A 17,198-nucleotide genomic window follows, 5' to 3' on the forward strand; every position below is an offset into this window, starting at 1 on the left:
AACAAAGTTCCTGGGCCCAGGAGTTTGGCCTAGTGGTAGAGTGCTTGCCTAGAATGCACGAAGACCTGGGTTCGATTTCTCAGTACCACATACATAGAAAAGCCAGAAGTGGTGCTGTAGCTCAAGTGGTAGAGCTCTAGTCTTGAGAAAACCCAAGGACAGTGCTCAGGCTCTCAGCTCAAGCCCAGGACTGGCAACAACAAAAGCAGTTCCTTTTTATCTAACCCTAATATTTGTTTTTTATCTTGAAAATCCATTCCAATTGTAGTACTTGAAAAAGATATGTAACAAAATGTGAAAGCCAAGCTTAGCTCTGGAGGGTTATGGCTGTTATTCTAACTGCACAAAAGGCTGAGGATCTGAGGACCACTGTTTAAAGTCAGTCTGGGAAGGAAAATCTGTGAGACTCGTAATTTGAACTAAACACAAAAATCAGGAAGTGGGGCTGTGGATCAGGTGGTAGAGTGCTATCTGTGAGCAAAGAAGCTCAGGGACAGTGCCCAGACCCTGAGTTTAAGGCCTAGTATTGACGTGTGTGTGCGTGCACATGGGCACACGCATGCGAGCACACACATACACACAGGCAAACGACAATCAAGTCAGAGTAAGGTATCCCATCTCCTAGTTCAGCAAATGTGTCCCTTCCTATATTTAGAAACTATTCTGAGTACAATGTGACTGTAGCTCTCCAAGAGTTTAAAACATACTGAGTAGACAGGCAAGACAGTTCTAGCATATGGGGGAAAAAAGTAAAAAAAACAAGGCACTAAACATCATCACTTTTTTTTTAATCCTAATCAAATATCTGTACATAGAAAATGGGAAAAGACATCAAAGAGTTAAGCAATGTTCCCTTCCCTGCATGGTATCCCACAGCTCATGTGGCATTTGTTTGTCTTTGTAACAGTGTAGATGGAGGGTATCTTTGAGAGGGGACTGAGTCAGAGGGCTCCCCACTCAAGGCTGGGATCAATGCTGTTTTCAAAGAGCAAGACTGCCCCTACCTTGTTTTCCTTTGCTGCTTGCCCTCTGCCTTCTACTATGAGAGGATGAATGGTAAACACAATCACCAGGTCCAAGTATTTTGATCTTGGTCTTCCAAGACTTTAGAACTGTGAGCAGATACATTCTATTGATGGTAAATGATCCACTCTGTGCTGTTTTATTACAGCAACAAAAAATAGACCAAGATAATGACCACACTTTTCAGCTCAAGTTTATACTTGTTTTTCCCTGCATGTTTTCATGAGGTTTATACTTGTTTTCCCCTGCACATGTACGTGTGTGTGTGTGTGTGTGTGTGTGTGTGTGTGTGTGTGTGTGTCTGTGTGTAGCACTGGGGATTGAATTCTAAATTCAAGGACTCATATTGGCTAGTGAAGCACTCTACCACTTGAGCCATTCCCTAGTCCTTTTACTTTTTAATATTTTTCAGATAGATCTCTTTTTTTTTGCCAAGGCAGGCTTGGACATGGCTCTTCCTATGCCGGTCTTCAATATAGCTGAGATTCCAACAGTGTGCCACCATTACTGGCATCTCTTCATAATTCCTAAAGCATATTTTTCCTTTCTCAAAAGTGACTTTGTTTTGGTCAACTTAACCTTCTTCTTTTTAAACTACCAACTATCTAAATCATATGCACATGTAGTTTACTTTCTTGTTTATCATTGTCATATATAGCATACTGTCTCTTCCAGTGATAGTCATAGTCTATATTTCCTCCATAGTCCTTTCTTCCTAATGTAGCTAAGAATTTCTTAGGTCAGATGCCAACAAGCTACAATCTTGCCTACTGTGGTGGTAGATGTATTTTTACTTGATGCATTTATTTAAATATCAGCGAATATCAATTCTGATTCAAAGCGGCCTTTGGCTTAGATACTGACTAATGTATAGAAGAAGACTGAAAACTTCATCTTACCATGAAAACTTGATGCTCGTGGGATAATGTAGTTCACATAAACCACTGCCAAAGTATAGATACTTCAAGAGTGAAGATTTGTGTCCAGTCAAAGAACCATAGCTAGAGGAAGAAAAGAAAAAGTAGAGTGAGTAGAGTTTACATAGGTGAACAAGACTAACAATACTGGCAGAATCAAGACAACAATTCCTCCCCTATAGGGTGTGCGTGTGTGTGTGTGTGTGTGTGTGTGTGTGTGTGTGTGTGTGCAGATCTTACCTTTTTATTTTTTTCTTGAGGGCCAGGTTCAGCCTATGATTATCTCATCTAGCATCCCAGCAGCTAAGATCACACACAAGGACCATTGTGCCTGTCTTGCTGGTGGAGATTGAGTGTCATTAACTTTGCCCAGGCAAACCATGAACCATTATCTTTCTGACCCCTTCATCCTCCTGACTAAATGTGAGCTATTATGCTCAGTTATTTTTAGATACTTATAAGTATGCTTGTATATCTTCTCTATATATGTATATAATATCTATATCTTTGTAGATGCAAGTATAGTTTAATTTCTGTTTTTCTGTCTCCAGTTTTACTGCCTAACATGATTCTAGTTAACTTTTTTGCCTCCTTATTTCTCCTTGACCTTATATTTCAGAAGTGTCAGTTACAATGTACAGAATGATGTGGGACTGTGGTGATTTAGCTGTTCTCTTTGGGAAAAGGGACTTCCTGAGGTTTTATAAAGGCTACTAATATCATATAAAATATGACCTTTCTGTCATCTTTATTTATAAGTTAGCATAGTTCAAAGGTGGATGTATTTGGGGAGATGCCATATTGACATGGGGTCAACTGGCACTACATTATTTTGTCATCAATTTAGCTAACACTTCCTACAATTCCAAGTTAATGGTGGCTGAAAAGCAGTTCACTCATGAGACTTGGGGGTTAGAAAGCTCTGGGACAATTTCGGGGAAGCCAGAGAGTTCCAGCTTGCCTTTGGATTCTTCAATTCTCTTCCTAGCATTTCTTCCCATCTGACTCCCAGTTAGACTCTTGCCTATGAACCAAAAAGATTGTTTCACAGATTCCTTCTCTTTATGGTTTCTCTTTGATGACTGATCATACTAAGCTCCTCATACTGACTCATTGTGGTTTTTGTTTTGTTTTTGCCAGTCCTGGGCCTTGAACTTAGGGCCTGGATGTGGTCCCGGGGCTTTCTCAAGGATAGAGCTTTTTACCACTTGAGCCACAGCATCATCTCTGGTTTTCTTTTCTATGTATGTGGTATCGAGGAATCAAACCTGGGTCTTTGTGCATGCTAGGGAAGCATTCAACCACTAGGCTAAACTCTCAGCCCCTCATTGTGTTTTATAAATGTCATTTTCAAGCTTGTACTGTCCAGAATCCTTTACAATTGTGTAATATCAGACATTTACAATAAATCCTTTAGTCACAATCCATAGTCATTTCACTCATTTGATGGAAATTTAGTTGATACAGATATCCATGGACTAGATGACAAAAAGAATTAGAATTCTCCATTTTCTAAAGAAAATGGAGGAGAAACAGAATTACAGCTGTACTAGAAAACTAACACACACTTCTACATCTTTCAGTAGAAAAAGTAAACAGGTTATGAAAGTACTGAATAATATAATTAATAAGGCAATATGTATAAATGTGTATGTATTGATTTTGGTATTCTACAGAGAATATCCTTTATTTTCATCATCAATAAAACATTTATGAAATATTGATCTACATTATATCCCAAAGACAAACTTAAAAAATAATTATAGAAAGCAAAAACTGGATCAATGGATGAGCCTTGAGTATTTGTAATAGATGTCGCAGCTTACGCTATCATGGGCTAGAGAAGATACCAAAGATAGAAACAAGTATGACAATAAGAATTGTGTAATATATGGTCTGACCTAGGCACTGAGCTGAGTGCTGGGGCTGTGGATATATGGAGCTTGCTGTCTAGCCCTCAGGAGTGATGAGAGCATTCTTGCAGGTCACAGAAAGCAATAATAGCTTGGAACTAAAATTGAGCATTGTGTACCCCGGGGAGAGTGCTGGGAAGGGAGCACAATCTACATTGCCCTGCAAGAAGACTGTTTACATGTGAAAAAAAAAACTTTATAGTGAGAAATCTAAAAGCATGTGAAGTGAATCCAGTTGAAAGTGATGTTAAGATGTCTTAAGAAGACTTGTGCCAGGGGCTGGTAGGATAGATTGAAGTGGAGGAATAGGATAGAACATGATGCTCCACTAGAGAGAAATAGAAAGTCTAATTTAAGCTACAATGAAAATAGAAAAAAAAAGATTTATCTGTAGGCACTATTGAGGGATGCAGTGGAGACGGTGAGAAAAGAAGGAGTCAGAAGTCTACCAATTTAAAATCTGAATGTCAGGTAGAAGGGTAGATAGATAATATTGTGTTTTACAGTTTCTATAATATCATTTCAAACTATGAAGGAAAGAAGGTAGCACCTACATACATATCGTCTTTTGCCTCATGAGTCCTACACTAATTTTCTATAGGTGATCATAGAGTTAATTGTGCATAAGGCATTAAAGAGTGCTAGTGATTGTAAGGTCTGCTGAAAGGAAATTCCACACAATTGAGGAGAAGAGGGTTTATTGTGTGAGGAAAGAGCAGTCTCCTGCCACCCAAGATGGAGTCTGGGGACCAAGAGGGCTTAGGGTGAGAAGTGAGAGATTATGTAGGGGGAGGGGTATAGACACAGTGGAAGTGGATGTGATCTCAGAGGATGGGGAAATACCTCAGTGGGGACCTCCCACTGCCCCCAGGCATGCCAGTTGCCAGGGTTACAGGTCCTGGGCAGGGATTTCCAGGGTGCAGAGGGAGAGAGCCAAGGGAAGAAGTCATTTCTTCCAGTTGGACCTAACAGTGATAAGCCTCAGAAACTGGGAAAAATATGAGAAAAATTATAGGAGGAATTCTACCATATCTGGGTAGCAGGGTATATATTTTCCTGCATAAGAAGAAATAACTTGGCAAAGAATTCAGCTGGAGTGAACTCATCAATCTTTCCAATCCTACCACCCACAAAAGGGTCTCTGAACAGTGGAAGTCTCAGTGCGGACATATTGTGAATTAGCCCTGGAAGACATCTCATCTCCTAAGATCTTCCTTTGTCCAGGTGAGGTTTCTTTCTTTCTTTCTTGCACTCAGGGCCTGGGTACTGTCCTTGGGTTTTCTCAAGGCTAGCACTTTACTGCTTGAGCCATAGCATCACTCCTGGCTTTTTCTGTGTATGAGGTACAAAAGAATTGAACTCAGGTCTTCGTGCATACTAGGCAAACATTCTACCACTAAGCCATATTCCCGTCCCCTGGTCAAGGTTTCTAATGCTGCATGAGTCATTGACTGGAGAGGAGAAAGAGCCTGACTTGTCTTCCTAATGGAGATTTTCTTTTAAGCATAGTGAGTTAGTCAAAAATGTCTGGTAACGATTTCTGTGGACCATTCATGGTATTTCATGCCAGAATTAAGAACTGTCCCCAGTAGAGTGTTTTCCTAGCGTGCATGAAACCCCAGGTTTGATTTCTTGGTATCACATACACAGAAAAAGCCAGAAGTGGAGCTGTGACTCAAGTGGTAGAGAAAGCCCAAGAACAGGGTCCAGGTCCTGAGTTCAAGCCCTAGGACTGGCAAAAATAATCAAGCAAATAGCCTCCATAAACAGGCCAGAATTGCAATCCTAATATCAGATAAAGTGGACTTCAAATTAAAATTAGTGAGAGGAGACAAAAAAGGACATTATATACTAATAAAGAGATCTCCCCTACAGGAGAATATAACAATTCTAATATCTAAATGCCAAGTGCCAGAGCATTCAATTTCACCAAACAAATATTATTTACCCTAAATTACACATATAGATCCAACACATTGATAGTTGGTGACTTTAACATACCACTGTCACCTCCGGATAGATCAACCTCAGAACCAAACAATTGCATACACATACTAGACTTCACAATCATCTACAGAACATTTTACCCAGCATCCCACAGTGGAATAAATTAAAGCTTAGCACCAAAAACTCACCATAGAAAATTCTGTAACTCATGGAGATTGAACAACACATTGTTGAATCACCATGGGGTCATTGAAGAGATCAGAACGGAAATTCAAATGTTTATGTCATTCAATAAGAACAAACACATAAAATACCACTTCCTCTGGGACATGGGAAAGCAGTAATCAGAGGAAAATGTATTGCTCTTAGTGCCTATATTAATAAACTGGATAAATCCCAAACCAACAATTTAATGATATACATACTTAGTAGAGTCAAAGAGTATTGAAGTCTGCCTTGAAAAATACACATTAAAAAGTATGCATAGGTCCCTATTACTTAGTATGTAGTATGTATGTATGTATGTATGTATGTATGTATGTATGTACGTATGTATGTATGTATATATTGACAGTGTTAGGGCTTGAACTCAAGGCCTTAAACTCAAACTTGGCTGTTTTAAAAGTGAAATTCACAGTCTATCACTTCAGCCACAACTTTATTTCTGCCTTTTTTTTCTGGTTAGTTGCAGAAAAGAGTCTCATGGGAATTTCCTGCCCAAGTGAGCTTCAGATTTGAGGAACTGTGATCCTCTGATCTCACCTTCCTGTGTAGCTAGAAATATAGGCATGAGACATCAATGCCTGACCTAATTAGTCCATTAGCAAGTTGAAAGAAATTCCAGTAACAATTCTAAGAATATACAAAAAGTTCATCTCACAGAGTTTTGAAATAGTCAATAGTCATGTTATGGGGACTTATTTTTCTACATTTTAAAAGACTGTACACAGCTGTTATAATTAGGCAGAGAATGGACAGTCTCTGGAACAAGTCATAGTGATCACCCGTCAAATGCTGGAGACACTTTAAAACTGTGAGGAGAGGACTGCCACTAATAACGCAGAAGAAAATGCAGGGTAGATATCTATTTGATGTTACATAATAAAGCAAAATAAGAAATTAAAGCAATAGACTACAGGATTTTAAAATACAAAAGTCATTATGTTCATCAAAAAGTATAAACAAATTTGTAATTTTATTGTAAATTGAGGGAATGTTTCTACCAGCCAGATAACGAAGCTATGAATGTATACATATAGATATATACAAATATATATATTTGTATATATCTATATGTATAAAATTATAAATGCATTTGAGAAATCTAGAAGACAAATGCATTTACAATAGGAAAACAAATAAGAAAAAGAAGAAACAGACATCCTAACAGAGGAAGAAATGTTATGGTCAATAAATATAAGAATATAGGTTAGAAGTATATGTTAGTGGATGTTCTAATAAATGATCACGAGTTTGATTATTTAAAATAACAAACATCTCATACTTCTGGAATCTATGCTTGAAGTTCATTTCATTTGGGCCAACATAAAGATATAAGCAGGGTTTCTTCTAGAGTCCCTTCTGTCACTACTTCTTATAGCTGCCAACATCCCTTAGCCAGCAGCCACATCACTAGAGTTAGTGTCTCAGTTGCCACATTGCTTCTCTTCTGTGTGTCTAATCTGCCTCTACCTCTGCCTCTCTCTTATGCTGCCCGTGATTTTATTTCAGACTTAACCAGATAACCCAAGATCATCCCTTCATTTTCGAATTTCAAACAATCCCATCTGTAAAACTCATTTTCCAAATGAGTTGACATTTACATGTTTCAGGGTTTAGGATCTGATACTTTGGGGGGCTCATATGTAGGTTAACACATGTAACTAGTAATCAAAATATATTTGAAATAATTAAGCATTATTTTCATTGACTGAGAGGTTATAGACAATTAAACAAATGTTCATAAGTGATTGGTTGTGACGAAGCAGGACAATTTGGCAACATATATAAAACTGTTTAAAATTGTTCATGCTTTTCCACCGCTTAGATGTGTTCCAGAAGGAAATAAATGAAGCTATAAACAAGGCTGATCACTAGAATTTTATTATAACACTGTTTATAATAGTCAAATTATTGAACAAACCCAAATGTGTAAGACTTTTATAAAGGTACAGTGTATTAAGCAAATAGTAAAAATCATGTCTTAGCTGGGTGCGGTGGCTCATGCCTGTTATCTAATCAGGAGGCTGAGATCTGAGGATCACAGTTCAAAGCCAGCCTGTGGACTACAAAGCCAGGAGACTCTTATCTCCAATTAATAATTAGAAAAATGGGAAGTGGAGCTGTTGCTCAAGGGTAGGACAGTAGCCTTTAGCTGAAGAGCTCAGGAACAAGGCCCAGGCCTAGGGGTAGGGCAGTAGTCTTCAGCTAAAGAGCTCAGGGACAGTGCCCAGACCCAGAGTTCAAGTCCCGTGATCCACAAAAAATAACATAAAATAAATAAATAAAAATAAAAATCATCTCTTGGGGTTGGAGGTGTGGATCAGTTGATAGAGTGCAAGCCAAGGAGAGGATACATCGGGTACTGAAATTGAGTCTTAGTCTCAGACCAAAACAGAAAAAAAAAAAAGAAAATCATGCCTTGAAGAGAACTGAATGATAATACTAAGTACTGAAATAAAAATGCTAAGCTTGCAAAGCATGAAAAGAAACTGTGATTTCAACCTCATTCAACAGATCTGAAAACAAACAAATGCAGACATTCAGACACAAGAAGACAATGTTCTCCATAATATCACAGTGAACACCGCCAAGTTGTGAGATTGTAAGTAATGTTTATCCTCTAAAAGGTTTCTGAGTTTTCTCCTGTTGTTGTACTGAACTTCCTTTGCTTTCTTTCTATCCACTGATTCCTGTTTTATTGTGGTTTTAGAAACTTAACTAACAAGTCTTTAGAACAAAGTAGAATGAATTGACTGAGAATTACTTATTTTTCATTTTTATTATTATTTTTAAGTATACAAAGGAGTTGCCATTTAACAAAGTTGTGTGTAAACATAGCTTTACAATATAGCTTTGATAAATATCACCCCTTTTGACTTTCTCACCCATCTCTCCCCTACCCAAACAGTTCCTTACTCTTCTTAATTCTGTAGGAAATACACTACATTCTCATCTGCTTAAAGAACATAATGATAGCTACTTTTTTATGCTAGGAAGATAATGGGACACAAGGACATAGCTGCTGGGGTACTAGTGATAGGGCAGGGTATCTGGTATCTGGCATAGTGTATAGTGAACACCCTTGTGAAATCTTGTTAGCTTTCTACATGGTGGCATATAAAGCTACCATTTGTTCTTATGGACCCTAATTTTCAGAAGCCAGATATTCATCTACTTTCCTTTCCCCATGTGTGTTTTTACACACTGGTTCTCTGACTTGCTATAATTCATTTCTAAGATTAATTATTAAACTGGGAAGCACTATATTTCATATTGAGTGAAGTATTTTAAATGATTATTGCGCTTATATTTTCATTTTTGTAGAATGTCCAGTGTTTAAAATCCTTCAGAGGTGTCTATGTATAACTAATGGAAACTAAAACACACCCAGATCTTCAGGCTAATGATCTTTTAGCTTAAAGAGGCATATGTTCACACATACAAACCAGTTTCAAACCCTGTGTTGCCAAAAAGAGTATGACACGGAGTATCATGATTCCCAAGGAGAGTATATCCCAAGGAACTTGAACTGCTAGCTCTGAGGGGAAGCTAGCTTGGCCTCCAGACATGTAAATTTTCTTTCTATCTTGATTGGAGTACTCACTAATGCACAAGTGGCATTTTCACTAATTGTAGAGCTGAATGCTAGGCTCTGGGGTTAGGAGGGTATGAAGAGTATAGAATATAAAGTTAGTATTATAGCTGAATGCCTAGGCTCTAGCTCTTAAGAGAGTGGCCTGGGGAGGTGATAAAGGTCCTTTCTACATCCATTCTTAGTATTCTAAAGGTCGTAAAGGTCCTGGAAATAGCAGAAGGAAACCATGCCTATGATAGCTCAAAAGAGAATTGGGCTGGAGCTGAAGGGGTTATATGGACAGGGACAGAGAGATTAACATAATTTTGCATAGATTATTAACCAAGGATCCAAAAGGATGTTGTACAAATCACTAGATGATTTTCTACCTACAGAACACAAAGGTTCAGATATGTCTGTGCATTGCTCGAACACCTTGAACTTGATGAGAGATTTGGGCTAACAAAATTTACTTGGGATTTCTCCCTGAGTAGCTGAAGGGAGGCTCAAACTTTAAACTCTTTCTGTGGACTGGATAAATCCTTGTGGAACTATCTTTCCCAGTGGATAAGGTGGTAGGGATTGAGCCTGGGAAGAGCAGCAAGGCAGTTGTTTACAGCATAGCTTCCTGTGTGTCACTGTTGGGCCACTAAGAAGAGGAAGAGGAAACCACAGGTATGGCCAGACTTATGTGGAAGAGGGTCTGACCTTTGACTGGAATTGAGTCTGGTGTTGAGTAGCACAAGGGGGCTCTTGTAGCCAGCTCTTATTTATGGACATGTCAGAAAGATAGAATGGGGCACAGAGGCCTTGGTTTGCACAGGAGAGGAAATCCAAAGTCTCAAATATCAAGTTGGTCATGTTTTCATTAACTGGTTCCATAGAACAGCTTCTTGAAACATATGCAGCTTACATTATGGTATCCGGCACATGTAGGCTTTGGCTAGAATTATTCTCCTGAGTTCAGAATTTAAGATCGTGCAAATCAACATGGAAGGGAAGAGTAGGCGTGCCAGGTAATGCCTTTATTGCATTTCTTCTGGGTCATCTGAGCTCTGTCATCATTAGCAGTAGACCAAAAGGCTCCCCTTGTCCCCAGAGGGAGGCTGGGCAGAAAATAAATAGGTTGTGATTCTGCTCTGGAATTGAGAAAATGTAGCTCTTTAATTTTATTTTATTTTTCTGGTAGCTCCCTAGAGCAAGATGCTTGAAGGGGAGGGAGGGCATGGAGTCTTTTCTGGTTCTAAGAAAATGAGGTCATTTGTGCAAGAAATATAGCAGACCTGTCATTTAATAGCAGGACCCAGAAACTTATAAATATTGTCTCATTAGGGCAAAACAACAATTTATGGCCAAACTCAAAATTGGGTCCTTTGAAGTTAAAAGGAGTTAAATTTAGTGAAGGCTGTGAGCATGTTAGTCAGTTTTACTGATAAACAGTGTAAAAAATACTGCATAATTACATTTAGATAGGGTGAGAATCCCCACTAAGTGAGGAAACTCGATCCAAGGAAAGAGAACAAAATAAAACATTGACCGGATACGATGATTTAGTATTTACATAATTATTTGGATACCATATATGAGTAAATAGTCATTCAGTTACTTGTTGTTTCCTTTCCAGCTATGTTTTACATGATCAATGAAGGTTTGTGCTGAGTAATTCGTACATACTATCATGCTGACAAGGTCCCTTCTGAATTTTCACTGTCAAGAGAAAAAGGCAATGGAGAAGAGCTAATGTTTAATTAATTATCTGTTATTGATCAGGTGCAGTTTGCACTTAATCATTTCCATTGTACAAATGAGGGCACGAAAGCACAGGGAAGGTTTTTCAGAGGAAGGCATCTGTAACATCTTGGGAGGCTGTTCCTGGTCTACACAAGATGAGCTGACATGGTGGGTACGTTGATAGAACTCTGTCCTGGACCAGAAAATGGAAGAACTGGAGCTCAAGGACTCAAGTCTCAGAGACCAGTATAATTAGTATGAAGTGGATAGGAGATTAGGGTAAGGAGGACATGGGATTCAGAGACCTGGGGATTCCGGGTTAGGTCACACAGGACATGCAATTTGACAATCACAGATATGCTATTGTGAGATACTTGCACACAATATCCCCACCCACTGTGGGGTAGCTCTTGGAACCCTGCTGTTTGCCATCTGCCTTTCAGCATGTACACACTCAGTGACACAAGCAGTCAGGAGCCAGAGGGCGCCTGGAGCAAGTGGGCCGTGTCTCAGGACACCATTGGCTGACTGGCATCCCTGTTTGATGACATGGCTGTGACCATTTGATCTGTATTTAGTGAGCACGTTTCGTGGAATAAAGTAGACCAAGTAGGCCTGCACCAAGAGTCTGGTCTCCAGAGTCTGTGTTACTTGTGGGCTCTGGGTCACCTTACCCGCTCTCCATCGCCAACTTACCCCCTCGTAGACGTCAGAGAAGGACGCCCACAACCCACCATCAGGTTCTTTGAACTCTGGAAGAGGAGCTAGAAGAAGCATGGTCATGCATAAAGATAGGGCAGCTGGTGTTGGGGTCTCCTGTACCACTTGGGAAGCTTTTGTAGAAATTAAATATTATCTGTTGATTTTTTTTGCTGCAAAACATTTTCCTCTGCAACACATGAACGGTGTGTAGGGGACACTACTCCATCTATGCATTCTAGAAGTTGTTTCATATTAATACTTGATGAGGTTTAGGTTGTAGCATGGCCACTTACCTTGAGCCTGGGAGGTTGCATTAGGAAATAAAACTTCTGCTTTGGATCCAAGTATGCGCTTGATACCATGTGCTTCTGATGTTATTTGTATTATCTTTCTGCAGGTGCTTAACCAGTTCTTCCAGCACCATTTGTTGAAGAGGCTGTCTTTCTTCCATTCTATTGTTTTGGCTCCCTTATCAACGATTAGGTGGCTACGGGTCTGTGGATTTGATTTCTGGGTGGTGTTATTTGTATTATATCATCACTTTTCAAAATGAAAACAAAAGCAACAGGTGGATCAAAGAGGTCCATTGGACAGTAAGGCTCAGAAAATATATAAGTAGCCCTGCTGCTACCATTGGCCAGCTGTCATTTCTGAACAAATGCTTTGTTGAAATTAAATGTAATTAATTATGAGGGTAATTTTAATATTTTCTGATGCAATATGAAGGAATAATGGAATGAAAGATATTTGAACTCCCCTGAAATCCTAGCTATTCAGGAGGCTGAGATCTAAGGATCAGGGTTCAAAGCCAGCCTGGGCGCTAAAGTCTGTGAGACCCTTATGTCCAATTAAACACTAGAAAACCAGAAGTGGTGCTATGGCTCAAGGAGTATGGCAATAGCCTTGAGCTGAAGAGCTCAGAGACAACACCCAGGCCCATAGTCCAAGACTCAGGACTGACGGAAAAATAAAAGTTATTCAAAAGAATCTGCATATGCTCAAGAACCAAGAATGAGAAATAAAAGTTGTAATGTGCCCAGTTTACTTGGACAAACACTGAGAAAATTTACATTTTTAGGTAATTTGTATCTGTCAACAGCTTTTCAAGGTGTTTTGTAAGAACAAAATACCAAATGAGAAATTAGAGGCTAAAATCATTTAGCTAGTTATGAAACTGACACTTTTAAAAACAAAGTATTTTCAAATTACAAACTTCTCTTTATTTTTTATTTTTTACATTTTTATTGTCGGGGTAATGTATAGAGGGGTTACAATTACATTTGTCAGGTAGTAGGTGCATTACTTCTCAGACATTGATACCCCTTCTCATGTTTCTGTCCCCATTTCCCTCCACTATGCCTTCTCAATCATCGTGTTTTTCCCCCTTTCCTTTCCTATTTCAAATAAACAAATACACATTTATACAATATACCAGGTAACAAAGTCAGATACGGCAACAATATGAGAGTAACCAAAGGGCAACAAAAGAGAAGAGAAATAACATAGTACATTAAGAGCTACCATCATGGAGTTCCTTTCATTTAGTCTCATCCTATATGACCTTATGTACCTAGGTTTTGAACTATTGTAATCCTCTGCTAAGACAGTCCTTGATGTGTACTAATTATTACGAATGAGGAAAACCATTGAAAATTATTTTAACTGCATATCGGTGCCCTCCCACATCCATTATTTCTCATAATGATTACTTTATTTCATAAATCCATGCACTCTGGATGATTTGAACACTTCATTTTCCTGTCCTCCCACCTCTCCTTCTGGCCTTCTAGCACCCTTGGATGAATGGGTTTTAGAATTCTAGCTGTTGTGTTTTGTGGATTTGTTATTTTTGTTTTTCTGTGAAGCACATACACTGGATGTGGGAGGTAGAGGACCTTCTCGCTTGAGCCTGGCTACTTCCTTTAATAAAGTCATCACTGTCTTGTTTCTTATAACTCAGATTAGGTTTTGGTCACTATTGCTCTATTGCAAAAAAAGGAAAGAAAAAAAAAGAGCCTGAAGAGATGGGACAGAAGGAAAGACCTCATAGTCAGAATAGCTGTTTTGAGGAATACCTTCCTTAATGATTTTTCCCCCACTGGAACATTTAAAGTTCCCAAACTATGGGAAGGTACCAATCTGGACAAGTGCCACTGCAATACAGGATGCTCAGAGAAACTGAACTTTTCCTCTGGAGAATGGAAATTTGCTGTTGGCCACTTCCAGTTTGGACTGGTATGTCAAAGGATTATGGGTGCTGCAAATAGGAACTGAAGAGGTAAACTTATTAAAAGCCTTAAGCCTGTGGTGATGTTTTCCTGTCATTTTAGGAGATTAAATATGGGATTGGGGGGACAGATCTCAAAAACCTGTACACTTTTAAAATGTCACAATTAAATATGAACTGGTTTCCTACACGTGTGTAATGGCTGAATTTGCAAATCATGACCTCAAGCTTTATGCATTCATAGAGCACAATATTTTGTCTTGGACTATAATTCTGAGATAATTTTGAGAGATGCGCTCTGGGAAAGGTCTGTGAGAATGTTTTTGTTACATAACTATAATCATACATATATATATTATGAAAGACTTGGCTTGCTGAATTCTTAAGTGTGTATGTATATCTGTTTTTTTAGGGAGAGAGGAATATCCAAATTTTCAGTGTATTTAGCATAATATTTGTTAAGTCAAAGGAAGAAATTACACATCTGGTTTACAGAAACCTTTTATTTATTTATTTTTAAGCTTCGGTTAGTTATACATGAGGGGATTTCATTGTTCCACTTCTACATATTTATAAGTATCCCAGTCACTCTCATCACCTCTTCCTCACTTCCCCAAACAATAAACAATTTTAGCAGGTTAATGAATAAATACATGCAACACTAGATAAGCTTCTTTGTGATCATCATAAATCATCTTTGAATAAGATCACTTCACCTCTCCTAGGGCCTAGATAGTTGTGACTCATACATGTTGCCTTGGAGAAATTACCAAGGACTTTGTTGCATTTTCTGAGTCTCCCAGTCTGGAAGGTATGCAAACATAAGCACCTTCGCTTTGAATTTTTATCTTATACTGCTTATTTAATACCTTCTTGGGGAATCCTTTTCCCAAGCCGGAGGAGTAATTTTTTTCCTGCTTAACTTCTTAGCTTCTAGAGCCATCTTGATCTTCTGAAATGCAAGAGAAAAATCAAATAGTCATTACGCCATAGTCAGTGAGACAATACAAGCTGGTTTTGGTTCACTGAACAGATTGGCTAAAGATTTTTCCAGTTGTTCATCTGGAGAACCAGATTTAAATTGTGTTGTGTTAGAAACATCGATGTGTTCAAAAACATGTCTGTGTATGACATATATACTTGTATATACACAGACATCTTTTCTTGAAAGAGGGTGTGTGTGTGTGTGTGTGTACATAGCACATAAGCACATACCCTGAGAAATCATGGTAGGGAAAAATTTTCTGTAATACTAACAGTTGGCAGGCAGAGCTTCTGTGAATTTCAAATAACGAAGAAGTTGATTCTGTAAGACTTCTGTAAGAATAACTTATTCTACATTTCTTTGGTTTGGACACCTTCCTTTGATGATGGAGCTTGTTCCTGTGGAAGAATCTTGAAGTGTGAAGCTAAAATGTGTTAGTGAGCACAATCATGAGGACACAGATATGCAGATAACATGTCAAAATACGGGCAAAGTAATATCCCCATCCTTCCCAGCTCCTGGCTTGCCTTTTAAGCATAGACATCATTTGTCAGTGTGGCATTATTCATGTGGCTCAGTTACATACTGTATTGCATTTGGTCCCTGAATTCCTTAGTGGATTGGAAGTTCTATACCTGTAGGAGGAGGGAAGAGACCAAGTGCATAAACTAAATTCTGACAAGAGAATCTCACCCCTTCTGTTATTTATTTTGAGAGTTTTGCTGGGGCAATAATTTTCCATTTGACATTTATATAGGTTACAGAGAGCTAATAGCCTTCCACCATCTGGGGACTGTTTTATAATGAACACTATGGATGACTATGGAGAAATTCTCTGGCATATCTGATTTGCACAGACGCTGAGATGCAGTTGATCTTTACAATATGCTATTTCCAATCACCTTAGTTACATGCACATTTTAGGTGCTCACTCAGATTTATCCTCACAGGCCTTGTGACTTGGGAGCCTAGGCTGGCCTGAGCTCAAGATAATTTCTTCATGATTCTCCAATACCTATTTTGATACCAGCATTCTAACTTTCAACCTCAGGGGTTCTGAGAGTCTCAGAATGGATCTGAATGGCACCTGGAAAGAATAATGGGCTTTCAATGCACTCTGATCAATCGGTGCCATAGTTTGGATTTCAAATGTGCCCTCTGTTGAAGGCTCAGCTCCTAGTCTCTAATGTGGTGGGGTAGTGATAAAGTCCTCAGGAAGGAGAGCTTACTTGAAGGCGATATTGAAATTCTAGCTCTTTCTTACCTCCTTCTGCTTCCAGGTCACCAAGAGGTGAGCAGCTTTCCTCTGCCACACAGTATCTGCCAGATTGTGCTGCCTAACCACCATCCCAGAAGCAATGAGTCAGCTGGCTATGGATTGAAACCTGAGACCTTGAACCCAAATAACCTTTCTGTCTTTAGCCTCTGGTTTTGTCACAGGGAGAGTGAGCAGAGTAACAAGCTTATATTGCGTTTTCAGAAGAACTATGACTCTAGGGGTCAACCGTGAGCCTGATACCAGAACACAGCCTAGTCCTAATAAGCAATGCCTATCTAATTAGGAGCTCTGAGCCCATCTAAAACCCAGACACCACAGGAATCTTTTTGGGCTGCATTTCTTCATCAACAAAATGAAAATAAAACATTTGTTGTGAAAATTACATGAAATGGTAAACACTTCGTTAAGCAGAATTTCTTCTACGGATTTTCATTTTCATCTTTATTGACAATGCAAGGAGCCACGGTTGGTGGATGGAAGTACAGAGGATGGAAAGAGAAGCTTCCTTTAAACCAGGCTGCTTTCTCAGCTTTGTTACCACCCCTAGCAGTGAGTGTGACAATTCAGATACTCAAGATTCTATTGCGCGTTAGAATGGCTGTTTTGTGGATATTGGCAAGTTCTGCTAAATTCTTTCCAGAAAAGTCTGTTCAGCAGCCTAGGAATCAATAGGATCCC

The 17,198-nt window shown here is 38.9% G+C and overlaps 1 long non-coding RNA gene across 2 annotated transcripts in view; it reads left to right on the forward strand.

Moving 5' to 3' along the window:
* The window catches only part of LOC150049119 (uncharacterized), a 60,927-nt gene extending 44,032 nt beyond the window's left edge, over positions 1-16,895 (forward strand). For both annotated transcript variants that reach the window (XR_016538961.1, XR_016538960.1), the window contains one exon: positions 16,522-16,895. This is a non-coding gene — a long non-coding RNA (uncharacterized LOC150049119). The remainder of the gene's footprint in view (positions 1-16,521) is intronic.
* The last annotated feature ends 303 nt before the right edge of the window (positions 16,896-17,198 follow it).

The sequence above is a fragment of the Megascapheus bottae genome, chromosome 20 (genome assembly GCF_031878675.1).
Source record: "Megascapheus bottae isolate mThoBot1 chromosome 20, mThoBot2.hap1, whole genome shotgun sequence".
NCBI lineage: Eukaryota > Metazoa > Chordata > Mammalia > Rodentia > Geomyidae > Megascapheus > Megascapheus bottae.